This window comes from Nipponia nippon, unplaced genomic scaffold, assembly GCF_047370975.1.
Source record: "Nipponia nippon isolate SJK-2023a ecotype South Korea unplaced genomic scaffold, ASM4737097v1 scaffold_11, whole genome shotgun sequence".
NCBI classification, from domain to species: Eukaryota; Metazoa; Chordata; class Aves; order Pelecaniformes; family Threskiornithidae; genus Nipponia; species Nipponia nippon.
Genome location: NW_028262302.1, coordinates 25067331 through 25079615, shown reverse-complemented (window position 1 = coordinate 25079615; position 12285 = coordinate 25067331). Strand labels below are relative to the sequence as shown.

The 12285-nt window shown below is 49.6% G+C and overlaps 1 protein-coding gene across 1 annotated transcript in view; it reads left to right on the top strand.

The window, feature by feature from the left end:
* Positions 1-11539, top strand: part of SLC38A6 (solute carrier family 38 member 6) — a 59280-nt gene extending 47741 nt beyond the window's left edge. The window contains exons 17-21 of the transcript XR_015702378.1: positions 1847-2010; positions 3835-3966; positions 6786-6868; positions 10674-11114; positions 11201-11539. The gene's annotated coding sequence lies outside the window, so the exon portion shown is untranslated. The remainder of the gene's footprint in view (positions 1-1846; positions 2011-3834; positions 3967-6785; positions 6869-10673; positions 11115-11200) is intronic.
* Positions 11540-12285: the final 746 nt, after the last annotated feature.

Genomic DNA, 12285 nt, shown 5'->3' with positions numbered 1-12285 from the left:
CTGAGGGGAGACCTTATCGCTCTCTACAACTACCTGACAGGAGGCTGTAGCAAGGTGGGGGTCGGTCTCTTCTCCCTAGTAACGAGTGATAGGACCAGAGGAAACAGCTTCAAGCTGCTCCAGGGGAGGTTTAGGTTGGATATTAGGAAAAACTTCTTCACAGAAAGGGCTGTCAGGCCCTGGCACAGGCTGCCCAGGGAAGTGGTTGCATCCCCATCCCTGGAGGTATTTACAAGATGCGTAGATGTAGTGCTTAGGGACATGGTTTAGTGGTGGACTTGGCAGTGCTGGGTTAATGGTTGGACTTGATGATCTTAAGGGTCTTTTCCAACCTTAACGATTCTATGACTCTATGAAATCGTGGTGCTTTCTAACAGCTGTGACTGACAGCCTGCGAGCACAGCTCCAAGCGCTTTGCAAGATCTAAGGGAGTCCTGAATAGAAGTGAGAAATGGAAAAACCCCATTATTGTGCTGCTGGCTCGATTCCAGAGCTGTATGAATGCTCACACACGTGGAAATGAATATCAGCAAATTTGTGCTTACTTAATAACGTTTGCCCCAACTAGAACTGGTACCAAGTAGCACAAACCCCGGCTTTCTCAAGTGCGACGCAGAATTTGGTCTTGCCCTGCGCCGGCTGCCCGTACCTTGTTTTGTTGCCGAGTGGGTCCTGTCCGTGCTCAGCGTTTCTCTTGCCTCCAGCATCGCTGCTCGCATGTTAGTGGTTTGTACAGCAGCCGCCCGACGCCAGGCAGCTCCCTGCACCTGGTTTAAATTTAAAGCTCGTTTGCACATGATGTCACACTTTTATTGTCAGCCCAGCGAAGGTCAAGACAGTTCATTTTGGGAAGGTTTGCATTGTTGAGCCTTTACAGTGCTGCCATTAATGCCTTCGCCATCTGACTTACATTTCAGTTTTCTGGCATGATGTAATCGAAGGCACTAGATTTATACGACGAGCGGGGAGGCTGGTGCGGTGGCTAATCAGCCTGGGTTGCAGAACTACTTTTCTGGAGATCGAGGGTGGAAATTATTGCTCCACGCATCAAGTAGCAACTCACGGATCTGGCCAGAGGAGAGTTAACGAGCCCTGGAAGCTCGGGGTCGTTGTTACAGGCTGTTGCCTCTCAGGAGCCCAGTCTCGCCGCTCCGTCAAGCAGAGTGGGACGGTGTTCCCGGGAGCCCGCTCTCTCCACCCTCCCAGGTAGTTCTGCTTGATAATGGGATTTACACGCAGGGATGGAGAAAAGATTTGGGATGTGGTTATGACGGCGTAGAACCCGTAGGGCTGGAGTCGAGGGCCATGAGAAACTGAGAACAGGGCCTGAGATTTTTCAGTCGTGCTCTGCTGTTTCGTTTTGTACGTCGGTCCAGAAGCGGGGCTTTCGCGTAGCGTTCCCCAGCTGGGTTTGTGCAGCTCGTGGCTGTGAATCTCCTGTAGGAAGGGTTTAAGTAGCCTCTGTATTTTATAGCTTCTTACAGGTCTGGCACTGGGCAGAGCTCGTGGGATGCGTGTTTAGATTTTTGCTTCAGGATTTTGATGAACAGCTTCCATCCCTGTTAAAGGGAGAAAGGGCTGAATTCATGCTTTTTATTGTCTACAATTCAATTCTCTTTCTCCAAATACATAAATCGATACTCGATCCTTCAGGCCTAAGCTTTGAAGAGCCTGAGCCGTGAGACAGAATCAGGTTCATGTTGGTGGGTACCAAATGTGGAGGCAGAGACAGTCTGGGCAGAAGCTCTGCCGGGGGGTACCTGCTAACCCGCGTCTGTACGGCATTGGGGTGAAATTCTGAAATAACACTGACCTCCTCCTCCTCTCGCTCCGTTTTTATTGCCAGTCATTGCGCGGTCACAGAAGCCCGTCTAGAGGCTCACTCACCCCTGAGATTTGGCTAGGGGCACGGGAATTTCCACTATTGCTCACTGACCGGGTGCTGACCACGTTCTTCAGGGCTTGGAGTTCAGCAGTGCGGAGAGCCACCAGTGGAGTCACACGTGGCAGGTAAGGGATGGAGATGGAAGGTCTGTCTGGAGGTGACTTTGCTCAAATGGGGAGAGTTGAGGCCACTAGAAAGTGTCTGAGACTCAACATTTCCGTAGTCCATTCCTCTGCCCGGGCTCCAGAGGGGGGTTATAGCCTTCACTGCCCTTTTCATGTTGTCTACATGTTTGAGTACAGGGTCACCGTGCATATTTTTCTCAACAAACATACATGGAATTTATGCCCCAAACATTGCTGCATCTTCAGGACGTTGGTCCTTTTATCCCTCCTGGACATTTGTTCTTCTGAGGAGCGATGCAGCACAGCGGGGTCCTGCTTGCAGACTGCAACTTGCCAGGCACTAGCAGTAAGGAAAGGCGGAGTGAAGAGCTAAAAGCCCTTTTATTGTATCAATGCATATTTATCCATGAGCTCTGTTGCATGAAAGTGGGCTGCTTCAGATTTGGTGGGTGCGGAGACCAACGGAGTCATTCCCGGGGCACTTTGGGGTTGCTGGCTGTTACTGCAGCACATCCCTTCCCAAGGGTCAGAAAAGCTTCGAGGTGGGGACGAGTAAGAACAGCCTCGGCTGCTTCACAAGCAATGAGATTGTCAAGGGCAACCAGGCCTCTTGCACACCGTGAGCACCAGATAGGATTAGGGAGAAAGGTCCACGTCTCGGGGGACAGCACTGCACAACGAGGTGCACCCTGCGAGGTCCGTGGTGCTCCCTGGCAGCCGCGGCGGGACAGGGGTCTGCACGGATGTGGTCATTTTTAATACTTATCAGAGCATCGCTGCTGCAGCCAGCTCCAAAATTGTTGCAATGGTATGGTTTTCCTTTTGGTATTTGCTGGCACGGTTTCCGCTGCTGTTTACAAGTCATTTCTTCTGGAACCATCTGAGCAACGGGAACATTCGTCTGGTCCTTTTCCAAGGGGAGATTACTCAAATGATGGTGGAGAGACATTGTCTTGGCCTGGCTGCCAAATGTGAGTCGAAGACGTCTGTCTTGCCATTCCTTAATCTGACAGTTCAATTTGGTGGGTCGGAAGCCAAGGAATGACGTTTCCCCAGGGGATGCAAAGCCTCAGGCTGGAGATACATGGAAACCATGGACAGATTTATTTTTTCCCCCCACATATTTCAGTGTTCTGAAAGTCGATATTCCACCTTCTTCCAGCCACCGAAGCCGTTCCACCAGGGCAGGGGCCTCGTGTTTGCCACGTCTTGTCTAAACAAGGCCTTTCCCTTTGAGCGGAGGTGTCACCGCACATTCTCCAGCACGCCGCGCAGGGGGAAATATTTGGCTTGAGCACTTCCCCGCCGCCCTCGCTCCCTCTGCGGGGGTGGAATACAAACACGAGGGCTTTAGGGGTCCCGGGAGAGACCGAGTGAAATTCCTTGCTTTGAAATGAACCTTAATGCCGAGAAATTGAGTCTTTTAAAAATGTAATGCTGAGCACAGCGTTTCACTAGGCATAAAGAAACTCCACGTACATTAGTGTTTTGATAGCTCAGCGTTATCCATTAGGCCCCAGCATCTGGAATTCAGGGGTGGCTGAAGCCATCTATCACGTGGAGATTTGGAGGGGTTTGGAGGTTTTGTGCACATTTTAGCCCCAGCTTTGACTCGCAGGATTTGCCTCTCCTGACTTTGAGGAGAGTTGGATCAGTCCTTTGAAGGTGTTTGCTTTAGGGATCTTTCCCTAAACAAAAAGGATCCCTTTTCCTTTTTCCTCTGTGAAAGGGTAGTGGAGCAGCCTTGACCATATAAATCAATTTGGAAGTGAGTTATAAAGTGCTTAATTTGCCTTCTATTAAGATTTCTTGTCGTCCCCCCAGTCCCTACAGCTTGCTGTTAAATGAGGTCTTGGGAAGCTGGGGATTGAAGTCCCTTTCTGCGCTGCAGAGGGAATGTGCTTGACTGGGAAGATCTAGAAAGCAGAGCCCGATGGACGTTCCCTGTAAAAACAGGTGAGGTTTTATTTGTAATTTGGTGAATTTAAAAGCTCTGTTGTCCCCTGCCAGCCCGGGTGCTTTGAGCGATGATAAAAGGCACAAGCGGGTGACATGGGTGCCCAAGGTCAGTCCCCTTTTCTGGTGTCATCCTGCTGCTGGGGAGATGTTTAGGAGCCTAAATGCTGGAGGCTTCCAATGCAGCCTGAATCTTCAGGATCCAGCCCCAGGGCTGGGCTCTGGCGCGACTGGGCTGGTGCTGGAGTGGCCAGAGGGCTGCTGGAGGTTGCTCCAGCTGCAGAGAGCCCAAGGCTAAAGATCGCCAAGGTTAAAGATCATCAAGGCAAAGGGATTCCCTGTCCCTGCCATCCCTGGGGCAGGAGGAAGGTGGCCAAGAGTGTAGTGGAGGAGGGAGGATTTGCTGGGCTGCCTCTTGCAGCCTGTGGTGTTTTGCCAGCCCAGAGCAGAGCGTGTGACCATGGCACTGACCATGGCACTGGCCCCGCTGCGCAGGGGTCTGTGGGGCTGGGATGGGGACATCAGCCCCGCTGCTTCTGTCACCCTCCATGCCTCAGCTGCCTGTGCCTCCCTGCCAGGGTTGCCTGGTCTGCCCTCACCCCCCGCTATGGTCCTATTGTGGTGACCCATCTTGTAGCCTCATCCTCCGCCTTCAAGGAAACCAAAGGAGAGCCTGAAGTCAAAGCCTGTCACTCCGCCTCTTCTGAGCTGGCCAGAAACATGCTTGCCTGTCCCCAAGGGTCTAAAAAAGCCGCAGGGGGTGGCTCAGCGGGTGGGAGACACTCCCAGCGCCAGTGTGGCACCTCCCAGGCTGCTCCACCAAAACGACTCCACCAGCATTAACGCCGGGATTATTTAACCGCTGTCACTTCTCTGGGGACCAGGCCAGGTTGGCCATCACAGCCCTCTGCGATGGGCGCATTGCACGGGCACAGCGGCCGCAGGGTACTGCTGCATCCCAGCAGCTCCAGCCGATTTGCTCTCAGCCGAACTTCACCAAGCCAAAACTTCAGCAAGCAGCTGTGGGAGCTGCTGCCTGCCGGGCCTCGGCCTCGGGGCGTGTGTGGGGGTCGGGGTGCCGAGAGCACGAGGGACTGGGGCCAGTGCCCAGGACGGCTCTGCAGGCTGCTCACCCCCGGGCAAGAGGTCTTGGAGCAAAGTAAACCTTACTTCTAACTTTCTTTACCATGTGGTTAACATTAGTTGCTGCCAATAGTGATAAGCAAAACTTAGCTTCAATTGGGGCCATTGCAGCAAACGTTTTGACATGTCCCACCCAGGCTGATCGGTTTAAAGACCCATCTTTTCTGGTTTAAACAGAACTGCAGAAATGCCCAGGTGGCTGGAAGCATTTTTAGAATGAGCTCAGCAAGCAGCGAGTGTCGTTATCAGGAGCTGCTGAGCAAACAGACGGAGTTTAACAGGGTAGCGCGACTCTTTTTGCTTCTCTTCTCTGCAAAAAAAGGTTGAAACACAAGGAGTGGAGAGAGCCATTTGCTGAACCTGCATATCTATTTTTACTCCCCTGCTCCATAATGTTCCTAGGATAAATTTTTTAGTGCACAGCAGGGTAGGAAAAAAATAGTGCTGATGGCATCTCTGCTATCCCCATTGTGCTGCGAGGAAAGAGGGCAGCTGCTTTGCTGACCTGTCACTTGCATAAAGCCACATTCCAGGTACAGAGGCCATTTGCTCATCGGGGTTTATTTGATGAAATGGCCACTGGGGTTTATATATAGACCCTGCCTGTCCTGCCAAGTTGTCTTAAATTCTTGTAAGTTGAATGAAAGTTGGAGGGGGTGGGGGAGGATCAGCTTGAAAAATAGAGCTGCTAATCTGCCGGTGTCTCTGGGAGAGCCTGCCGGGATGTCCCGTCCCTCCTGGGGCTTCGAGCATCCGCGGGCATCCCGCTGGGAGGGGGAAGCAGGTGGTGGCCCCGCGCCGGCCCGGGGCTGTGGGTTGCTCCATGGGCTGCTGCGGCCACTGCCGCGGTGCCAGGGTCTTGAGTGATGAGGGAAGGTTGGGAGGAATATTTATAGCTTGTCTCAGCGCCGGGTCTGGGGGGTGATCACCATCCCAGGGAGGTGAAGGGCACAAGTGTTCAGGGCAGCTCCCTGAGGACAGCAGGATGCAGTGACTGGGAGCACGAATGCCCCAAGGGTAAGGGCAAGGGGTCTGCAGCACGCTTCCCATGTCCCTTGCCGGGGCGAGCCCCCAGCCTGTCCATCGACGTGTTTCGAGCAGAGCAGGAGGAAACGCTTGGGGCTGGGGGGACAGCTCATGCCCAGCGACGGTCTGGTGGGTGACCCCAGCCCACCCTGCAGCCATCCCCTGGCTCAGGCCGGGCTTGCCGTGCCCTGGGCACCCGTGGAGCACAGTTATATGCTGAGCAGCTGCCCTCTTGTTTATATCTAACCTGCTTTTGAGGATTGCACCGTTTGCCTTGGATTGTGCTGCTCTGATTATGCCAAAAAACCTCAGCAAAGCAAAGGTTGAAAACGTTGCCCTTGCCCCCAGCATCCTCACGGGGTAAAAAGCCCAAAGCAGTCCCAGCCCCACAGCCAGGCCCACGTCTGCACCCGGGCACCCGCTGTCTCCCCCTGCAGATTTTGGGAAGTGACCAACAGGGACTGGACTTGATGTTAGTTCTTGTGTCTGCCTCATCTAAATAATTATTTTTTTCTTTCTGAAAATGCTGTGAACATTGAGGGTGTTTTTCACTTTTCCTTGAATAAGTTATGTTTATCTCCATCAGAGTTCAAGTATCTGCTTGATACTTCATTAATGGCACTGATGTGGATTTTTTTTTTTTTTTTAAGTGATCCCATGTCTGTGCCGAAATCTGACTCTGGAGGCCCGGAGTAAACAGAACTGTGCCACGTTGCCGATTTTCACCGCTTTGGTATGAATTAGCAATACCTGATACTCGTACAGAGGCTTTAGGCTCAGAGGTCGTGCCAGTAGACAGAATTTCGTCTTTGAAAAGAAAAATCCTCTTACTTCTTGTGACTGTAGAGCAGAGCTGGGGCACAGAAAGCACAGCGAAGGCATGCTCAGTGTCTCGTTGTCAAAAACCTCATGGCGTTCAAGGCCAGTTCACAAGCAGGGTGGGGGGCTGGCTCAGGGGCTTGAATGCTTGGATTTGGCGATGCCCTTAGCAGGCCTTTCAGCTTCATTTACAGATGAGCTTTTGAACGATGAGGCAGTGGGGGCAAGAGGGTGGGTGGCCTCAGCCCACGGTGCAGGGCAGGGAATGGCAGCAGGTCCTTTAGTAAAGAAGGGAGCGAGCTCCTGGGCAGAGCTAAGTGCATCCCCTCTGCTGCTTGCACCAGTGCGTTGTGTGTGTGTGTGGCTCCTCTGACAGAGGAATGATACTGAGGCTGCTTCTCCATGGTGATGCCAGGGGATTTGGGGTGGTTATTTTGGGGTTTGGGGAAGATGAACACCAGATGACTTTCCAGAGGCTGGGTCCACAGCACACATGCCCTCGGCAGCCACTGCCTGCGAGCAGTGAGGTTTCATTCCTCAAACTTGACTTCGTTTGCCGCACAGGGATTATTTGACTTTCCAGTGATACATGCCTTGTTTGCTTTGTTTTTCAGCCAGCCCCGCTGGCAACTTTTCATTCCTCCCAAGGGTATTGGTGCTAGAGATATTTAGCTGACAAAATTCCCGGTCCATCCCTACGAGCCGACGCTGGCCAGGCACCTGTCTGCCCCAAGATTCCCCCGGCATACGCGACTCTGGGAGCCGTGGCTTTGTTCCTCGGGGAAGTCTGACTTTGGTTTCAGCTCAGACGAATTCCTCCCTTCCTCCTCCTCGGGCTGCCAGGCCCAGCACTGAGACCGGCCAGGTCTGGAAGGCCTGGGCAGAGCATGCCTGAGCTGTCAAAATCCACACCAAACTATGAATCCTGTTGCCTTTGCTGCCATTAGCAGTGAAATTTATTGATATCTATATGCACCAACGGGCCACTTCAGTGTTCTCCTGCAGCAGAGACTTAGTACCTGCTGAAGTGGGCACACAGTTCCCTTGAGTTTGGCCATGATCGGTCTTCATCCTGGAAGGGGTAGGTTGCCACACTGTGGATGTATCTTGCTTTTCTCCAATCTGCCCAGCCTTTCAATGAACTCTGATATTGTTAAAAATGTGGCTAAAAAGTTCATGTTCTAATTTTTTTTAAGCCTCATAACTTGCTCAGCTTCCTGCAGCGTATTCAGAGGTCCTTCTCTGGGCACTTTTCATGTTGATCCAAGCTGATCAATAACAGACCTCTGTAAGATCTCCTTGTTGGTGGGGAGAGTCCTCTGCTGTTCTGCTTGCACCCCAGGATTCAAGGAAACATTACCCAGACCTTTCTGAAAGGTTTGGCTTTTTGTAAAGACTTACATCAAAAAATTTCAAACCCAGAAGCAAAATTTCCCAAATATCCCAGGTAATTGAAATCCATAGGAGATGATGGAAGTTTATCTTGAACCAGTACACTATTGGTTGGATATTGCTGCTCCTGTAATGCCAAAAGTAGCTGGTACCATTGCTGGGATGGTAAGACCAGGGTATCCTTGACATGTCTTCTTTGCTCAAAATCCCTTAGATGTCTGCACTGGTCTCCACATGATAAATTATTTTGAGGGATCCCCAGTAAATTTCGTAAAAATTGTCATTTTAATAGTTAAAATACAACTAAGTAATAAGCTTCCATGTGGTGGCCTCAGGTAAAACCACTGCCGTAGTTTGCCTGGCTAGGCTAATACACCTGCAAGAAACACCCAGGTTTGCATTCCACTTTTTGTAGATTTTCTGTCATCAGCCAATATCGTGAAGCCAGAAGCACCAACTGCACAAGTCTCTGCTCACGGCATGAGTGAGTCTTGGTAGGAAACAGGATTCAAGGATGGCTTTGAGGCACGTTTCAGCCCTTGGTGACTACGACTAAAGTTGTTCTCTGGCCACTCCGTCCTGATGTGGCTTATGCAGACCACAGCACGTATCATCTCAGCCTGGCCAATTCTGCCTCTTAGCCTGGCATGGGAGGTTAGGTACTGAAACTCTTGGAGGCCCCCACACCTACATCCCTTTGTACATCCAGGATAGAGTATGGCTGTACCTGCATATTCCCATTGATAACATGGGAATGAAAGCAGGTCTTCCTCTCACAGCATCCCTTTCCTTGAAGGAGGTTGTGCTCTTGGGCTGCAGCACCCTTCAGAGCCCTGGGAAGGGACCCCCCTCTTCAAGGTCCTCCTGCATCGAGGATGGGGAACATGCACCCCTGAGAAATATTGCAAATGTGACTGAATACTGCCAGTGATGTCTGTGCTGTTTGGTGGGGTTCTGCTGCTACAATGTCAACGTGAACCATCATTAGCTTTATCTTAAAAATGCATATATATACTTTTTAAAATATATATATTCACACACACATATATATCTTCTAGTTCAAACATAACTTTCTGAACTGTCCATCTAGAAAAAAAAATCTGGTTTGTTCTTCGGTGCTCTTGCTTTCTCCAGCCATGAGCAGCAGCACATCCCACCTACGCTGCTGGGGCAAGAAGGCTGAAGTTTGCTTTTATTCCAGGTCAGGCGCATTTACCATGTAACCTTGACGGGGTAACAGCTTCTCTGAAATCACAGAGTTTGCTAATAGATGAACACTTTGTACATAGGTGGTGTGGTGAAGTTGGTGCCCCGCAACTGGCTTGTTTAGCGTAATAAAAATATATTGGGTTCCTAAGATGTTGACCAATGGGTTTGGGAAACAGATGATTGATTCACACAGCTGAGAAACAGGGATTGTAATATGTTTTGCCAGAGGAGACCAGTTTGACGGATGAGTTCATTTAAGGATTATGCTATAGATAGAGCTGTTGACAGAATGAATTTGTTTTTATTTTTCATCAGTAGGTATAATACAAAGCAGAACTAATTGAAAGTAGTTTCCTTGTGGCATCTGGTTGTGTTTCTTGCTTTAAGTCTTTCACACACTGTAAAATTACACCAAGGGCTTTTCTTCACTTCCATTTGCTTTCCAAGTTTTCCATCACTGCTTTTCGAATGGGTTCCCAGTGTGTCGGACACGTTAAGAAACTGCAGACTACACAAGAAATGGAGCGGGGCCATCATTTCTGCTTATTGCACAAATGTTCTGGTGCACATCACAAATCCATGCCTTGCGCAGACGCACTGAGGTGTCCTCACCTTAGGGCTAATGGCAAAGCTGAAACATGAACACCCTTCCAGATATTTTTGATGGCATTTTAAACTGTGACCTGTGCTAAATATCATTCCTATGTGGACTGATCTCTTTCTGTGTAAGGCCCAAACCTGGAAGGTGATTATGTTTACCCAAGGAGGTGTTCTGAGGTTGAAGGAAGGTGTTGAGTTAAGTTCTGGAAATAGCTTTTCCAAGCAGCCAGAGAGAACAAATCCCGGTGTTTCTTCAGGGATTTGGCTCGCTGAGTTCATTGCTCTCCCGGTTGGACTGCTATTGCCTGCCTGGCTCAGGTTGGGTGATTGCAGCGGGGTCTCAGCTCCGCGAGTGCTTCTTTCGGCTGTTTGTGGCTGTTGCAGGGACTGCACCGGGATCTCTGAGCTGAGATCATGCAGGCTGTCAGGGCAGAAAACTGAACTTTGTGGTTCAAACCCATCTTACATATTTGATCTGTGGGTTTTGGCTCAGTTTTTTTTCTCTCTTTCCTTTCCAGTTGTGGTCAAGTAAGAGTTTTCCAGAACTGACTCAGATAGGGCCAAAGAACAGGAATGCAGCAAGCACAGTGGTGCCTGCCAAACTGCCAGACTCGCAATCACAAGGGAGAAAATACCCCCAGGTTTCTGCCACTGAGTCCAACACCTGAGGAGAAGAGTCCATGTGATTTCAGGATTACATTGCAGGCTAAATTCTAGCCTTCGCTTGGCCTCAGACCTGAACTTTAAGCACCAGCCAAAACATAATCCAAATTTGAGCAGCGGCTATTGGTCGATCTCATCTTCTGCTTATCATATGTGCAGTCATTCAACAGAAGCTGAAATGTATTTTCTCTGCCAAGAGCCGTTGGTTCCAAACAACTACATCAGCGCGGTGAGTGATGGAGTTTCCATCAACTGCTGTAGGCCAAATGCAGTCATCTGAATTCAGGTCTTGGCAGGTATAGAAACTTGGAGATGTCAATGATTTTTATATGAAATTGCACTTAATGACAATTTCTCATTCTGTGCTTTTGTTCTGTTACAGCTCTTGGAATTGCAGATGAATGGGAGCTTTTTATCTCTTAGCTAGTCAGATTTTCTGTTCTTTAATTGACCTTTAAAATAATTTAGTCTGGGCTTGGATCTGGGTTAAATATAGCTGGTTATTTTCACTCCGAGTATGTAATACGAAAGAACCTAGGTATCCTTTGAATGTGTTTTGACAAGCACCGTGTCTGTGTGCAGGTATGTATTTATAAACATTTGCGCTGTGTGTATTAAAATGACACTTCCAAAATCAAGTACTTTCTTTCCTGTAGCAAAATATTTTTACAAAATGCAGTGTTAAGTTTCCAAAAAATGGGCAGTTCAAAGAGAGTGAGACACTTCTTGGAAAGAAGCTAGCGAGGAGGGGGCATGGATTGAGCCCTCGGTAGTTATGAAGTGAACACGGAGCCGTTATTCACTTTATCCCATAAAACCAGGACTGGATGGTGCCTCAAGCAATTGCCCAACAGCGAGGGTAAAGGAAGCAAAAGGAACTGCTTTTCTACCAGGCTTCATGGCATTGCAGAACGCCTCGCTAGTGATGCTGTGGTCACTAAAGCTTTCAAAGGACAGGATTAAACAAGCCCATGGACAACAGCACAAACTGTGCCTGTTCACTGCAGAAGCCGTACGGGTACAACATCTGTCTTCAGAAGACCCCAAACTACTGTGGGCTAGAAGCTGGCTGGGTGTGGGGCAGCTGCTCTTCCCTTTCTGGTACTTGTTTCCAAAGCATTTGTTACTGACTCCTGTCAGAGATGAGATGCTGAGCTCCTGTTCTTATTAAACATGATCATTCTTATTTCCCTAATTTCTATGAAAAGCCCATGAATTCAAAGGAACTACTGCCTGCAAAACAGAAGCAAGATCCCAACAGCTTCTTGCCTCCAATCCCTTGCCTAAGGCTGATTTCAGTTCAAAAAAAGAACAACAAAAAAAAAGGATAATAAATTCAAAGTATTTGGCAGCAGTTTCCTCTGTATTCTCCAGACACAAAGTCCCTCGCCCTTGGCCTTCTCTTCCCTTTTCTTCCTGATAGCAGAGACACCCCATCCCACCTGGGAGCCCCTCATCTTTCCATCT